Source organism: Mus pahari, chromosome 14 (genome assembly GCF_900095145.1).
Source record: "Mus pahari chromosome 14, PAHARI_EIJ_v1.1, whole genome shotgun sequence".
Lineage (NCBI taxonomy): Eukaryota > Metazoa > Chordata > Mammalia > Rodentia > Muridae > Mus > Mus pahari.
Genome location: NC_034603.1, coordinates 31,787,541 through 31,805,291, shown reverse-complemented (window position 1 = coordinate 31,805,291; position 17,751 = coordinate 31,787,541). Strand labels below are relative to the sequence as shown.

Genomic DNA, 17,751 nt, shown 5'->3' with positions numbered 1-17,751 from the left:
CACAGTGTTTCACAGTCCCATGGTGTGCCATAGTGCTCCTGGAACAGGGGAGGTAGATGGAGAAAGAGTAACAGGAGACTACCTTATAGTATCACACTTACTATAGACTACCTTACAGTGTCTCACAGTGTCCCATAGTGCCCCACAGTGTCCCATAGTGCCCCACAGTGTCCCATTCTGCCCCAAAGTGCCCCTTAGTTTCCCATAGTGCCCCACAGTGTCCCATACTTCCCTGTAGTGACCCATAGTGCCTCATAGTGCTCCATAGTACCCAACAGTGCCCCATAGTACCCCATAGTGCCCCATAGTGCCTCATAGTGTCCCGTGATGCCCTATAGTGTCTCATAGTACCTCAGAGTTCCCCATAGAGTGGCATAGTGTCCTTTAGTGCCTCCACTGCTGCTAAAGTGTCTGGGTGACTTCTGACTTGGAGTTGTTTTATCCTTGAATTGTTATTGTCACAAATAAAATTCTAATTTTCCCTGTGCCTCAGTTTCCCTTTTAAACTAGTTGAACTATCCTTCCTGCTGGCAAGAGAGACTGGAGTGCCATAGAGGTTATGAGAGCTCTGCTATACCGTGCTTCTAGGCTATTTTTAAGCAAAGAACCTGGGCTTCAGACAGATCACTCTTAAACCTTTGTGAGGCTCAGCACGTAGTGTGGCCCTATCTTTCTCAATTTCTGCTTCTCAGCAGCCATCAGGGGACCTCCTAGCTGTATCAAAGCATCAAACTTCAGAATTGAATCTGAGCAGACCTGTTTTTCTTGGGTCAGTATCCCTTTGGAGATGAGGATGCAGGCAGGACTCATGGATTTCCCTCAGTGTCATGACTAATTGCTAAGAGACTGAGCAAAGGTGCAGGCTGTCACCCCAGCAGGGTCATCTGGGCTCATTCTGGGCTTGCTTTCCTGTGCAGATTCCTGTGTGGGAGTCCTGTGTGGTTGGCTTTGCTTGGTGTTGTACAGTGCAGCATGTTGGCCCCTGAGTTCTTGAGCATTCAGGGAGAAGCTGACCTGGAAAACATCAGGGCTTGGACGTCTTCAAGAACCACTGGTCCCCTCTCTACCCTCCAGTAGATCTCTGGAATCCCCTGTTTTATTCTGCACTTCCACGAGGCAATGGATACACTAAGTATGGGTGGATCATTGTGTGACATACAAATGTCTCAATATGCTACATCGTGTCCATAAAATATAGTGTGGGAGAGAGATAAGAGAGGATGTGGGGGGTGGAAATCACTTCTGATGGTGGCAGCTGGAGCGGCTGAGGAAAGATGGGTCAAAATCAGAACAGTTGCCATTGTCCTGAGGGGGATGGTAATAAGGATGACAAGGACAGGAAAACAAACAAACAAACAAACAAACAAAAACCAAAAAACCTTGGAACCCTCCATACCAACTAGAGGTGGGGAGAGAAAACAAAGATGCTGCCAGCAAACTACCTCTGGTGATGGCTCACATTCAGCTGTGGAAAATTACTGAAGTCAGAGAGAATTAAAGACTGACTTCCTGTGGAGGAAGAGCTCATTAGAAATCAGGAACAGACAGACCATTAGAAGAAAAACAAGAACAGGGAAGATAGAAAGTAGATGATCTCCTCAGGGCTCCCCGATGTCTGTAGGGAAGCTGCAGAAGACGATAATCACACCATTGTGTCCACACCTGTGGCATCAGAACACGATATCAGCATCCTTTTCTCTTGTGGACAAAGATCCGCTGGGACCAGGCTCTTCGGTCCTGCTCAGTCACAAGGTGTATTGGGATGTTGATGGATGATGCAGAGCCCCTGGTCACGGTGACAAAGAAAGAAAAGGTCCCTCAGGATATGCATGAAGAGGTTGGTGCCTTGGACAAGTAAATCCAGGAGATTAGGGAATCTATAGGGCTCCATATTACCCACCTTGAGTATTACAAAGAGATAGGAATATTGCTCTCTCGGGGATCATTCACTATGGTGAGCTGGGTACAGGTAAGCCCTTGTTGGACAAAGCAGTAGTGAGCCAAACTTGGATCCTCTCTTCAAAGTGGTTGGCTCAGGAACTACTTCAAAAGGACCTGTGTGACAGGCAAACACTCATACGGGAACTGTTTTGAGTTGTTGAAGAACGTATACTACCCATAGTGTTTATTGATGGAATTGGGACTGGAAGATAGAATTTGAACTGTGGAGTTGAGGAAGAAATTCAGAGGACAGTGTTGGGATGGCTGAACCAATTGGATGATTTGATTCAAGAAGAGATGTGAAAGTTATCATAGTCACAGAACAAATTAAAACTTTGGATCCAGCTCTTCTAAAGCCAGATTGCACTAATGGTATGATCAAGTCCCCCTTGCTTGATGCAGAGACTAAGATGGACATCTTCTAGATTCACACAAGCAGGGATGACACTGGGCAATGACATAACTTTGGAGGACTTGTTCATGGCATAAAATAGCCTCTCTGGGGGCCAATATCAATATAAGTAATCTGTACCAAAGGTTTGATGAGAATTTAGAATAGAGGCAACAAATAAAGACCCCCCCCAAAGAATCTAAAAAGAGTGTTCTTTATGAAGAACAAGAAGGCATGCCTGAGGGTTTCTACCTCCAGTGATCCATAGTTGCCTTCAGGAAAGTGAATGCGAGTTTTCCACACCTACGAGGATGGCAAGTTGCACCAAGGAGACCATTTTCCAGTTGATTTTTGCAAATCAAGAAAACCTGTGTCTTGGAGGATGGTGTGTAGGGTACCTGTCATGAAGTGTCCATCTGTTGGTCATTGTGATATGGGTTAAAGCATTGTCTCAGATTGGAGAGAGAGAGAGAGAGAGAGAGAGAGAGAGAGAGAGAGAGAGAGAGAGAGAGAGAGAGAGAGAGAGAGAGAGAAAGAAAAGAGAAGAAGGAGGAGGAGGAGGAGGAGGAGGAGGGGAGGGGAGGGGAAGTGAGAGTATACTTTGTATTCATTCATAAGTATTCATTGTATACTTATGAAATTGTTGTAGAGCATATTTGGCAGGTCCCGCTTTAGTCGTCATCTTCCCTTCCTTCCTCTACCACTAAACCTCTCTTGCTCACTCTGGCCTTTTACCCAACTAAAATGCACTGTTATTCTGGAACTACCAGCCTTGATGTTTGGAAGAATGGGAGAGGCAGACAGTGTGTCCCTCCTGGCACTAACACATGGATTATTCCAAAATAAAGGACAGACCAGAAGGAGGAGTTCCAGAGAAATGAATTCTTAAGGAGAGACTTTACTATTGGCTGGGAAATCAGCTTCAAGTAGCAGGTGCAGGGACAGCGGAGGATGGTGCATTGCTGCACCCACTGGCCCTATGCCCTCCCGACTCTTGCCGGAAGAACTCTGAGGGAGGCATAGGTGCCACGTGAGACACAGCTCTGGGTGGAAGTAGTTCTTAGACCTTGTCACTTGAACAGTGTCTAACTTTGGAGCCCCAGCAGCAAGGTCTCCCAGCCTGTATTTCAGGTCCTTAGTCTTGTGGCTTTATTCAAGGGAGGAAGTTTGAGCACCGCTCCTCTCTGCCCATTCACCAACCTGTCCCCAGCACCTGCCTTCTCATCTGGAAACCACTGGAATCTCCCTTTGCATTTTCTGAACATGACTGCCCTATGTGAGCCCTTGAGATGAATCCACTTCCAACTCCATGTCACTTATGTTTTCTCCAGCAGATTCAGCCTTACCTGTTTCTTCTCTAGTACCCTGAAACCAGTCAGGTCTCTCACCATCGAACGAGGCTGCTATTTACGCCCCTGCCATCTCTGTGTCTCACTTGCTCTTTATTTTCTCCAGTAACTTGCTATGATCCATGTTGACCTTGTTACCACATTTACTTTCTTTTAAGCAATTTAGTCCGTCTCCATCTGACAGAGATGTTCTGCGTGTCTTTCATGGTAGAGATTCAGACCATGCATTCTTCCCTGAGCTACATTTCTGGCTAGGAGATTAATTTTGAACTAGTTAAAATAAGAATTACCCATAATCCCATGGAAGAAGAGAACAGTGTCACGTACCGGATGCCTCAGACAAGCATTGCTTTTCCTTCTCAGTCCCAACCCACCCGGGTGTACTTAACATTTCCATAATCCATACAGTTTTGAGTCAGCTTGTTCTTAATGTAATTTTAGAATGCTTTGCTTGGTTGTCAGCAAACTCACATCACTCCATTGTCTGTTTGGCCGTTTTCTGCCCCGATTCTTTATCACCCCCTAAGTATATAATGCATAAAGTACATTTACTATATATAATATAGTATATATTTGAATACTGCATATCATAAATAGTAGACTATATTTATTATATGTGGGCATGCAAAGCAGATATAAGATATACCTACTATTAGAACGTAGATTTTTTCCAGGCTCTATGGTTAAGAGCACGTAATTTTCTTTCAAAAGACCTGATTTCAAGTCCCAGCACCTAGATCAGGCAGCTCACAACTGCTTGGAAGTGTCAGAGAACTGACATTTCTGTCGCCTCCTCAGGTGTATACAGAGCATACATGCATTCACATAAGAAAATATTATAAATAAAACAATAAACCAAGGTTTTCCTTTACATGGGTGATACCTCAGATAAATTCCGCAAGTATAGGCATGCTTTGCCATTGCTCTCTGAGTTTAAAGATACTTAAGTTGACTTTCTTGGTCTTTGGTAGTCACTGGAAAACTTTCAGAATATCACTGGCAATAGCTCTGGCTCCCAAGGCACCAAAGGCAGTGGTGCTGTGTGACTTTGGCTGAGCCTCTTGTCCTCTCTACTGACTGACATGGGCTTTGGCATAAGGAATACCAGGATGGTGGTATTAGTCTTGGTGTAGAAGTCCAGGGAAACATCCCTCAGAAAGCAAGGAAGGAGCCGCCCTGCAGTGTGCTGAGCATCTGGGTTTCAGAAGAGGTATTCCCCCACATGATGAAACTGGAGTTCACTGACCTGATTTGATTGAATCACAAATCATAGAAGAAAGCTCATTTCTCTGAAGGTACACATTTTCTGAGAACCAGGTGTTTGGAGAACATCAGGCTTCAGGAATCCATAAAAACATGTGTTCAGTAGCAGATGAGCATATAGACAGACCAGAAACCTTGAACTGGGTGCCAAGAGACTCAGGCTTTAGCTTTGTCATCATCGACAACAGTGAATGACCTTAATTAACCTCAGCTGCTGAAGGACGTGTTATTGGTTTTCCAGATTCTTCCAATGTAAGTTGGTGTTGCCAGTATGATTAGCTTCTATTGATCAACTCCTTGATATGTCAGAAATTATGCTGGGTACTCTGCATATTTTTTTATTTGATTTTCATGTTAACACTCTGAGGAAGGATTCAGTTTTATTGAAATATAATTTACACATTTAAATTACATATATTTAATGTTTATCATATATACATATATGGTATATGATATTGATATATATACACATATATACATACATACACACACACACACACACAAACACACACAGTATACAGTCTGGTGGTTGGTTTCATTGTCAACTTGCCACAAATTCTAAGCTCACCAGAGCAGGGAGCCTCATCCTAAGAACTGTCTTGATTGCTTACATTGATTTAAGAAACTGCATGCCCAAGTGTGGGCAGTCCCTTCTGGTTGAGTAAGACTGTTGATGACTTCTGTCCCCCAACAGCTTATACAGCACCCTTTGGTATTACGAAAGCAGGCCGGCATGGAGGGAACTTCCTGGTTAGTACCCACTTGATATCTCCGTCCCGTGACCAAAGCGTGTGGTGTTTTTCCCACAGTAGGATCTTACAGCCAAGTTCTAGAGGACAACGTAGAGCCATGTCATGGGGGAAATGTAAGTAGTGAAGGGGTCCAAAAGAAGGGCAGCCTTCCTATCAGAAATAGGATGCCATTCTTGAGCTGAGTCACGTACACGAAGACAGAGTGACATTTTCGTGATCAGATGTAGCCAGCACCTCTGCACAAGTGGAATATTTCTGATACAGAGTTGGTGCTTCTTGTGCACTCTCTGAATGAATGGGTACATCAAGTGTAGCAAGGAAAGACTCAGCAATATATGGAGAGCTGCAGCACGTAACCTTGAACCTAGCTGAAGTCACAACTGGATTATACGGGTGCGTCAGTCAGTACTGGAATGAAAGGTTTTGTGTGTGTGTGTGTGTGTGTGTGTGTGTGTGTGTGTGTGTGTTTTATTTATTTATTTTTTTTATGTTCTAGCATGCCCCGAGTCTCTGTTCTAGTCTTACTGCAACTCATCTACCTTAGATGAAGAATAAGTTCCAGGGAAGACTGGAATCACCCTTCCTGTGAATTCAGCTCTCCCTCTCCAACATCAAATTCTTCATGACCGTGTGGCAGTCACAACTCCACCACGAATCAGTCTTTCTTATTCTTTTCCCCTTGCAACCAGAGGATCTATCCAGGTAATAAACGAAGGCCACGTGGGTGACCCCCATCTCTTTCTTGGAGTACAGGTGTTTACTAGGTCTTTGGGGAGGAGATTGGGATCTGCAGAATTTCTTTTGAAAAGAACAGGATCTAATAAGTCCTGGAAGGTCACAGACCTCAGAGAATGGGGAATGAGTACCTTCCCAAGGACATTGGAGAGAGCTGTCTCCCTGCCAAGTCTCTTCAACACTGGAGCTCTCTCTTGGGACTCGCTGGCTACACACAGGTGCACGGCTGTATTAGCCAGCTGCTGCGGGCCAGGTGGACTCCGCTCCATTAGGAATGCAGCATCTTGGCCATCTGAGTGAGTGGCTAGAGAGGAATATGCTGCATGAAACTCAAAATGCCAGCAACGATGGCAGAGAGTCTCTGTTCTCCCTCTGTGGCATCAAGAAGAGCCTAGTGGAGAACGACCCCATGTGCCACCATTTGAATGGCCTAGGAAGCCCCTGGTTGGCTCTCTAGTTTCTTCGTTTTGTTTCTGTACTGAATGAGAAGCCGAGTGGAAGGACCAGCAGGGAACTTGACCTTCAAGCGAGACCTGTTATGTTATGTATATGTGTGTGTGTGTGTGTGTGTGTGTGTGTGTTGTACACAAAGAGAAGAAAATTTCGTTCCTGTATATACCAGGTTCTTCATATCTTTACAATTGCCTTTTTTCCCACTATAAAAGCCATGCATATTTATCACAGAAAGCTAGGTAATGCATAGGTAAGTAAATAAAAGGTATCTATAGTCTCCACACACAGACACAGAAAGAGTTAATATTTGGGGCGTTTTCTAGTAATCATACATAAAAATCTAGACATATGCACCTATTACATGTGTACCCATAAATTCATTTATTGCATGTTTATAAGATTGGATTTACATAGTACATGTTCTGTGAACTCTTTCTCACACCATTAGGGATTTCTCAGGACCAACAGGTCTGAATGACCATAAAGCATAACAAACACACCATAACTTACTGAACTATCTGTGTACTGCCAGATGCCTCCTGCTCCTCTGTGGGGAGTGGTAAGGCCTTGCATATGCCATCCATCCATCCCACGAGTGTGTCTCATTTCCTAAGATACTCTTGACCTTAAGGATCTTGTATGGTGGGAGACAGTTTTATCACAGCTGAAGTCGTTTGTGTCCTGTTTCATCAGAGGGGGTACAGAGACAGGAACGATACGTTACAGTCGGAAGCATGAAGCTTTGCAGTGTTGGGGCTGAATGTCAGAGAAACCATCCTTAGGCTGTGCTAAGACCATGACCCCCTCTCCCTGCCCCCAGTAAAAAGGTGATGATGTCATACTCCTCTGCTTTGTGGAGCTCAGAGTTCTGGGGGAAGCTGCTTGTTTAACAACAGGCTGAAGGAGTGTGGCCTGACCTGGCCTTGCACCTTCTCCTCCTCCAACTTGACCTGTAACCCTATCCAGAAACTCTGCAATATCATTTTCTTCTGGCAATTTTGGTGCTTGGATATATAAAAAAAATGCTTAGTGGTAGAGCATTTGCCTTGGATCACATGGGCTGGGTTCCATTAACACACACACACACACACACACACACACATACACATACACACTCACACACATTCACACAAGCACATGCACTCACGCATACATACACACACCCACTCTCACACATGCACACTCACACACATGCACACTCACACATGTACACACATATGCACATAGACACAGACTGTCACGGTTAGATTTTGACGAGACTGAGCCTCAGGTTTTGTTTTGCTGAGGGCTCCTGGAGGTTTTGCTTCTCAGCTCCCTTTTAGAATGAGCTTGTTAGAATATGAAGCACACCTCATCCCTCCCACCCCACCCCACCCATGGCTGCTTACTCCCTAGACCCACTGTCATGGGTCACAGTTCCTTTGTTCAAGGGCTCCTCATATTCTTGACATCGATTCAAAAGCACATAAGCGGTGATTCTGCAGGTTCTTCGCTTGATGGGGGGAAAACAGTACCTCATACTAAGAGAGCCAAGACATTGTTCAAATGAGTTTTATCTGTGAAATTACAAAGAAGGAAAAAGAAATCACACAAACTACAAGGTTACAGTCACTGTGTGTAAGTACTGACTTAAGATGGAAACCACATTAAATTACGGGGCTTGGTTCCATGTCTGCCCGAGGGTCTGGGAATGTGACTTCCCTGGATGAAAGGGGGGGGGGGTGCTGTTACCAAGCTGTGCAGTAAACATTAAGGTTTTGTTTTTCTTCTAACTCATTCAATTATGTTACATTCCTATTATGTACTCAGCATTAAAAACAAAACCTTTCCTAGTGGAGCGGTGTGTAAAAAAAAAGCCAAAATTAATCTCTGCCAGAGCAAAGGAAGAAAGGGACCTGCATGCTGATGTTTGAAAGAGTTGACTTGTCGGGCAGTGGTGGCGCACACCTTTAATTCCAGCATGTAGGAGGCAGAGGCAGGCAGATTTCTGAGTTCGAGGTCTACAGAGTGAGTTCCAAGACAGCCAGGGCTACACAAAGAAACCCTGTCTTGGAAAAAAAATAAGGAAAAGAAAAAGAAAAAGAAAGAGTTGATTCATAACCTACATTTGCATGAGATTTTAAATGTGATAGTTGCCTTCCCTAAGGTTTCTGTTTGAGTTCTGAGACAGAGAGGGGTGGATTGTGAGTCCCACGTAAGAGAAAACCAAATAACAGTGATGGTGAAAACAAGAGAAAGGGTTTATTGGGGGACAGGACTCCGACCAGAATGTGATGTGTCTGTGGTGATGGAGGCCACTCCAGCTTCCCATCATGTTCACTGTCTATTGAATATTCTTTAGCCACAGGAAGAGGTTTTGACCCCTACAACTCGGTACAAATATCAAGGGAGAGCAAAGACTGCATCTAGTAGAATGGAAACTGAGACAACAGTAGGAAACCAGGAAGTGCTTCAAGATGCCGAATGGACACTGGTGCTCTGCACAGGACTCTAAAAGCTCAGGGACCAAACCAAGATTCAACAAAGGGGGGGGGGGTGAGCCATACAGAAAAGCCTCACTGCGAGCCAACGACATAGCGAAGGGACAACCTGTAGTTCAGAAGAAAATATTTGCCGACTGTTTATCTGACAGAAGGTTGATATTCAGTTTTATATGGGGAAATCAAGAAAGAACTATAAAATTGCAGTCTAATTTTTTTTTTTTAGAGTAGATGAATGACACAAAGAGGTATTTGAAGAAGTATAAATATCCGGAAAATTCTCAACTTTGTTACCCATCAAGGAAAATACAAATCTAGACTTCCCAAGTTTGGATGGCAGTTGCATATGATGCCCATCAGACTCCCTCCCACCCCAGCCGCTGTGGATGGGAATGCAAATTATTTACAGCCATTAAAGAAAACCAAGGCTGGACCACCCATGGGATCCAGCGTAGAGTCAGTGTATCGGGAAGGTCTCTGCATACCCCTGCTTTTTGTGCCACTTCCACAGCAGCTAAGTTGCAGAGTCTGATGAGATCCCCATCAAAGATAAACGGACAAAGAATTGTTGGACTCATACAGGGGAGTATGATTCAGCCATGAAAAAGAGTGCAGTCGTGTTTTTGCTTTGTGATGGCTGGAACTTGGTGTTGGGGGCGGGGTGGTGGTGGTAGGAATCCTGTCTTAAGTGAAATGAGCCAGACACAGAAACACACATACCTCATGTTTTTTTTGTTTTTTTTTTTTTTTCCCTCAGATTTGGGAGCTACCTGGAGGTAAAACTGATTTCTCAAGACTGAGAAGGATGTTCTGGGGGTAGATGTGGAAAAGAGAAGGGTAGGGTTGGTCAGAGGAAGTGGTATGGGTGTGTGAACATACCACAGTGAACTCCATTAATACACACAGCTAAAATGAGCTCTTTCCTAAACGTGGAGAGAGAATAGAGTTTTAAAGAGAAAGTGAGTATTACAGTCTTACTAGTGGAACAATATTTGAATGAAAAAAAAGAATCAACTTATTTTCTCTCCTTAATTAAAAAATACTTGTACCAGAAAGAATAAGCCAGATGTGATGGTTACACACCTAGAACCTTGAAAGCAGAGGCAGAAGCAAGTAACTTGTGGGTTTGCAGCCTGGACTACACAGGGATGCCTAGAACATGGTCATTTTCAAGAAGAAAATGGCGAGGGCCGTATCTTCCCATCAAGGATCCTTTCAGTACCTGTTTACCAGCGAATCCACTGGAATACAACCTTGTAAGTGTGTACACAGTCCTGGAATTTAGAAAGACTTTTTAAAAATTCTATTTTATCGAAGTATCTATAGTACTTATACTAGATATCTATAGCGTCTATAATATCTGAGGCTTCTTTAGTCTGACTGGAAAAGAATCAGCAAAACAGTGCATGTTCACTGAAAAACGTAAAACACGGGAGAAAACGGGAGACATAGCAAAGATCACATCATCTAGCATCAGAGTCAACAGTAGAAGGGACAAGTGGGCCAGTTCTCTCTTCTGTGGACAGTTACAAAGGAAGACAATAGTTCTAAAACATCCCAATGCAGTCACTGGAGAATGACTAAGCCAGTGAGGAAGCCTGAGCTAAGAGCCATAGGAAGACAGACTTCCGGGGAGGGAGGCCATCGCAAAAGGAAGATTTCTCTTGGAGCCACTGAGCACTGCGGGTGGCTGAGCTTCAAGTACAAGTCCTGGAGGCTTAGCTGAGTGGAGGAACCGAAACGGGAGCCTAGGACTGGCTGAAGCTGAAGGTCCTGAGGTCGCGGTGGTGACTGCTGCTGCGCGAAGAGTGAAGATGATCAGGACTATTCACTCCTCAGCTTCTGCTCATCTCTACGGTCCAATCATAATAGACGTTTGTGAAGCCCCAGTAACAGGAGTGGACTGCCTGTCTGTGAGTTGCTGGTCAAGGAGGATTTTGAGGACTTCCAAACTGTACAGGCTCCTGCCACTGCTGTTGGATGTCCACCAGAACCAGAACCAGATGGTAAGACTTGATTTATGCAGCTACCACATCCTGATCACAGAAAACCCAACAACCAAGCTAGCATTGAGTTGAGCCAGCTCTCACAGCGCTAGAAGATGCTCTGTGAGCTGCTTGGGGGGAATTTTTCACCAGCAGTCTTTATTTAGGTGTGGATCCTGCATGCCACACTACTGACCTGAGAGTTGAAATGTGCCCACTGGTGCAACAGGGGCAAGTCTGGTATGGGGATAACCAATTATCCCTAATTGGTTAGTGTTATTCCACAGGAGGCAATTTGGATCTCATACTGTAAACCACATCAAAAGTGGGTGATTGGGAGGTCCCTGACCCCAGTGGGGAAGCTACTGTGTTTATTTTGCTAACTGGATACGATGTGCATATCATATTGTCTTCTAAATATTTATCTCCATGCTCAAAGATTAATGCTGCTGTGCTGCACCTTGACCTGAGGAGCTTCGTTTTAAAATGTGTGGCTCATAACTGGTAAAAGTGTTAATTGAGAGACGAATGCTGAGTCATAAATGGGACATCTGTATGGCCCTTCCAAGGACCAGGCGATTTTCAGAAAGAGTTGTGTATTTCTGTGGCAATTGTGAATGGTATTGTTTCTCTGAGTTCTTTGCCAGCTTGTTGCTATTGGTATATAGGAAGGCCGCTGATGGTGTACCAATTTTGTGTCCTGTCACTTTGTTGAATGTGCTTGTCTGTTCTCAGAGCTTCCAGGTAGATGCTTTAGTGTGTCTCATTTATTGAATTGCATCATTCACAATAAAGACACTTTGAAGCCTTCCTCCCCCATTTGTATCAGGAAAATGGACACCCTATTCCTGTTCCTGGATGTAGTATAAATGACCTGAACTTCTCCCATGATACTGGATACGTTTGTCACATATATCTTTTACTATGCTTAAATATGTTCCTTATATTCCCAATTTCTGTGAGAATTTTATTTAAATCAGGAAGTGATACTGAATTGTGTCAAAAGGATTCGCTCCACCAGAGATCTTCATATAATTTCTCAAATCCATTTTTTGTCTGTCTTGAGTCCATTTATGTGCTGAGTTTCGTTTATTGATTTGTGTATATTGGGTCATCATGGCTTCTCTTTTGAATAAAGCATACTTGATAACAGTGAATAATCTTTGATGTGCTATTAAACTATATTTGAAAGTATTTTATCAAAAAATTTTGCATCTAGATTCTTCAGGGAGGTTGTTCTCTAGTTTCTTCCTTTGTTGTTTTTGATCTGACATGGCAGGCAGATACTCTGGCTTTGTGATGGGCTGGGTAGTGTTGCATCTTTTTCTATTTTATGGACTAGTTTGAGCAGCAGTGATGTAGATCCGTTTTAGAAGGTCTGTTGGAATTCAGCTGTCAGTCTATCTTGACCTGGACATTATTGGGCAGATCTTTAAATTAATGCTTTGATCTTTCTGCTTGCATAGATCCATTTTAACTCATCTTTTAATTTTGATAGTGTAATGCATGAATAAATTCATGTTTCTTTCATATTTTCCAAGTTAGTGGAATACATGGTTTGGTGGTATAGAGACTCCATTTTCACCTCTAATTTTATTATTTTTGTTTATTATTTTGATTGTTTGGCCAAGGTTTGCCGACCTTGTTTATCTTTTGTAACAAGCCATTCCTCAGTTTCACAGACTCTTTGTATTGTTTCACTTGTTTTCCTTACATTAGTTTTGATAATTTTCCTATCTACTGATTTTTGTATTGTTAGTTCATATATTTTTCTAAGGGTATATCGTTATTTATTTGAGATTCTCTGATTTCTTAATATAAACACTTAGAATTATAAAATTCTCTCTTAGCTCTGCTTTCATTGTATTCCACAGATTTTGGTATGTTGTATTTTCATTTTTTAAATTCAATTAAAGTATTTAAAAGAATATCTTTCTTTTTAATTAAAAAATGTGCTTAATTCCCTTATGGTTGTGTATGCTCTTTGGTTTTTCTTGCTTTGATTTGTAGTCTAATTCCAATTTGAGCAGATACGAGACAAAAAATTATTTTTATTTTTATATTTTTGCTAAGATATGCTGTATTTCTTAGTATGTAATATATTTTAGAGAAAGTTGAATAGGCTGCTGAAAAGGTACATTGTTCAGTTTAGATGGGTGCTCTTTAGTTATTTGTTAAGTCAGTTTGATCTGTTTATCATTTAATTCATATATTTCTCGGTTTAATTTTTTGCCACAGTGATCTATCATCTCATAAGAGTAGGATATTGAAGTCTCCCACCACTCTCATTGTGGTGACAAACTGTTTCTACACACTTTGTAGTATTTGTTTTATGAAAGTGCACCATATTTTTATGCCTATTTGTTTGGAACTGTGATGTCATCTTTCCAGTATGAACTGGCATTTTTCATCTCTTTTTGACTAGTTTTGTTTGGAAACCTAGTCTGTCAGATATCAGACACCTGATTTTAATATGAGTCTTTCTCCCTAAAACAGTTTTTTAAAATTAATTTTACCCTGACAGTTTCTCTATTTTATGAGGTTTATTTATTGGAGACTAGTATTTATAGATAACTACTCTTGTTTTTCAATTCAATCTATTAGTGTGCCTTTTCATTGGGGAATTGAGTATCTTATCTTATCTATCTATCTATCTATCTATCTATCTATCTATCTATCTATCTATCTATCTATCTATCATCTATCTATTCGGACTTATTATTGCAAAATGTGTACTAATTCTTTTCACAGTTTTTGATTTTTATAGTGCTTGATACTTTCCTATTCTTTCCTTGTTTACCTATTTTTCAAGCATAGCATGTTGTTTCCTGTGGTCTCATAAATGGATTTGCTTTTATTTTCAGTCTGAAGGATTCCTTCAGATCTATAGATTTGGCTTAGTGATAATTAATTCTTTTATTTGTATAATTATTTATATAATTTATTTATATAATTATTACTTATATACTAGTTTTGACCATGGAAAATTAATTTTCTCCTGTAATTGTGGCTTCTAGCTTTGCTGGATATAGTTTTGGTTGGCTGTTGTCTTTGAAAGTTTGAAATACTTCATTCCAAGCCCTCCTGGCTTTTACAGTCTCTGTTGAGAAATCTTCTGTTATTCTGATGGGCCTGCCTTTATATATGACCTGGTCTTTCTGTCTTGCCACTTTTAACATACTTTTTTTGTTTTATTGAATTATTAAATTATAATGTAGCAAGGCATCTTAGTTCCTTTTCTACTGTTCTTAGAAACATGACCAAAAGCAAATCGGGGATTAAACAGTTTATTGGCTTACACATTCTGAATCACTGTCCACTGTGGGAAGCCAAGGAGCCACAAGTCAGGAGCTGATCGAGAGACCATGCAGGGGTGCTGCTTACTGGTTTGCTCATCATGGCTTGCTCATCTTGATTTTCTATAGGACCAAGACCACCAGCACAGGGTGGTATCACCCAGAATGGGGTTGTCTTCCAGCATCAATCACTAATCAAGAATATGTCCTATAGGCTTGCCCACAGCTTGATTTTATGGAGGTATTTTCTCTATTGAGGTTCCCTCTTCTCTGATGACTCTAGCTTATATCATGTTGACATAGCCAGGGTACAGGGGAAATCCTTTTTAAGAGTTGTCTATTTGGTGTTCCAAATGTCTACTGTATTATTGACACCTGGACTGGCAGCTATTTAATCATGGAACATTTCCTTCTATGATTTCTTTGAAAATGTTTTCTATGCCTTTGGTATGTAATTCTCATCTTTCTTGTATCTACCCATAATTCTTATATCTGGTCTTTTTAGTTTTATCTATACATCTTGAACATCTCCCTAATGTCTTCTCATTAATTTACCTTTGTCTTTACTTATTTTTTTCAATTATTCCTGTTTCTGCAAGCTCAGAAATCTGTCTACCATTGCTTAGGACTTCTATGGAGACTTTCAAAGGACTTTTCAGGTGTTTTTTCACTTTCAGTATTTTACTATATTTTTCCTCTAGAAATTCTCTTTGTTAAATTGCTCTTTTTTTAATCTTTCAATGATTTCCTTATTTCCTGATTGCTTTTGTTCTCTTAGTATTTGTTGAATTTACCTATAGTCTTTGAACTGCTTGAGTATGCATTTATGATCTGAGTGCCTTCTCTGAGACTTCATCCAATTTACTTTTTCTAGAGGACATGACTGTAGGAACTACAGCTTTTGAAGTTCTGTTATCTTGTTCTTATTGTATTTCTCTTTGTGTTGTAATGAACGTGTGTGTGTGTGTGTGTGTGTGTGCAAGTGTGTGTGCAAATGTGCATTTTGTGGCATATGTGTGTGTGACTGTGCATTCATGTGTGTTTCCCAAGCTCAGGTCTCATTCTCTCATCCTCAGTTCAGTTGTGCCTTGCCTCTGGGACTATCACATTGTTGAGACAGAGTCGCTCATTAATCTGTGCTGGCCAATGAGCTCCACTCATCTGCCTGTCTCTGCTTCCCGAGTCTGGAGATAGGTAGAGGTGAACTCCATCACCCCTGGTTTTGTTGTTGTTTGTTTTGTTTTTGTTTTTATTTCTATGTAGATTCTGAAAATGGAACTCAATTATTCATGCTTGTACAGCAAGCACTTCATTGTGCTCTCCTTCCAACCCACATATTTCTGGTATTACTTCATTTCAATGGAGTCGGTTGCTTCAGTGTGTCCCTATCAGCAGTATTCTTTTAGTCGAAGTATTTGTACTGTTTAAATGGACTACAGTGTAGAAGAGATAAGGTATACAGTTCAGTAGTTAAGTCCTTGGCCCACACACTAAGGGTGCTTGGTCTAGCCTGCTTATTACTCCCAGAGTAGAATATTAACTGTAGTAGCAACCACAGCTGATGGATATGCAGGCTATGCAGATGCTGTACTGGCCAATTAACAGCAGTAGTCCCTTTGACTTCAATAATTTATTGTATAAGCTACAACTAGAAGACATTTTATAGTCTTGATAATCACACCATTTATGCAAGAAAAAATGCCACCCATCCTATCCTTAAATAGTTCTAGTTCCCGTGCTCTCTCTTACAAACACTTAGGAACCAGATGCCAGACTACATGGATGGATTTACAGGTCTAATATTTTCTGTGATATTTTTGTCTAAATGTTTTTGTATCAAATTTTCTTCATAGTTTATTTGACATACATCTAAATTTCCTTTGGGTATTATGGTTTGTTAACATTCTCTATCTATCTATCTATCTATCTATCTATCTATCTATCTATCTATCTCAACATACCTGAATGAGTTAAGTGGTTATTTAAGGATTTTTAAACTCCTTAAACAACTCCCATCTATGAAACTCATTTAACTTATTTCTCCACTAATTCAGATTTTTACTCCTTTAAACAATGCACTCACCTGTCTTATCTTCCTTCTTTTAATTTTTTTAAAGATTTAAAAAATTTTTATATTTTTTTCATTTTTTTCTCAGCCTCCCCTCCCTCTTCTAATTGAAATATTATCAACTGTAGTGTTTTTATTTTATTAGAATCTTGGCTTTCTTTCATCAATTCATCTCCTCCAGTAACTTTGCCATCCCAGTTCCCACTCCATTGTAGGACTTACCTATGGTCATAAAAGCCACATAAAAGAAAACATCAGAATTCAGTGGCATTAATGAAAAGTGGATCTCTCTCTCAGTTTTAGGGTTTCCCTGCTCTCTTTCTGCTCTTCTATGCTGGGATGATGGTGATGGGGAACCTGGCTTGGCTCTACATTAGGCTCATCCTCAGCAAGTTCCCCTTGGTCCTGCTCCATGAAGACTCCTGAGATACCAAAGGGTACAAAAGGATGGTCCATTTAGTGCTTCTAATGACATCCCATTGGCCAAAAGAAATTCCATAGCTAGATCCCAAGACCAAGAGGTATTTGGTCCATCCTACCCATGACATGATTCCTTGGCCTTTGTGACATCACAAGACATGGGTATAAGAAAGGTCAAAGGATGTAGTTACCCTTGCGAAACCTTTCTCAGCACATGTGTGTGTGTGTGTGTGTGTGTGTGTGCTCATGCACGCACACACACACACACACACACACACACACACACACACTGAGTTTGGGGTAGATGAATGTTCCGTTTCTTTCTAGGAATTGTCTTTGGAATTAACCCTTGTGTTTTTCTATAATCTGTTAAAAAAAACTTACTGTAATTTCTAACTTTGAAGATATTCTAGCCTTACTCCTGAGATGTTGCATGACTGTGGCAATTTCATCTTCCTGACGCAATCTCTCAAGGATGCTTCTGATCACTCACTGAAGGCGCAGCTGCCAGCCTGAGGTCACTCTTTCCCATCACCCCAGAGAGGCCCTTCTCTTCTGAGTTCAGCCCTCTGCTTTCTTTATCTACACTTTCCTTCTCTGTTTACCCCCTTGTTCTGG

The 17,751-nt window shown here is 41.4% G+C and overlaps 1 pseudogene; it reads left to right on the top strand.

Moving 5' to 3' along the window:
* The first annotated feature begins 1,274 nt into the window (after window positions 1-1,274).
* On the top strand, window positions 1,275-2,593 carry LOC110331797 (annotated as a pseudogene).
* The last annotated feature ends 15,158 nt before the right edge of the window (window positions 2,594-17,751 follow it).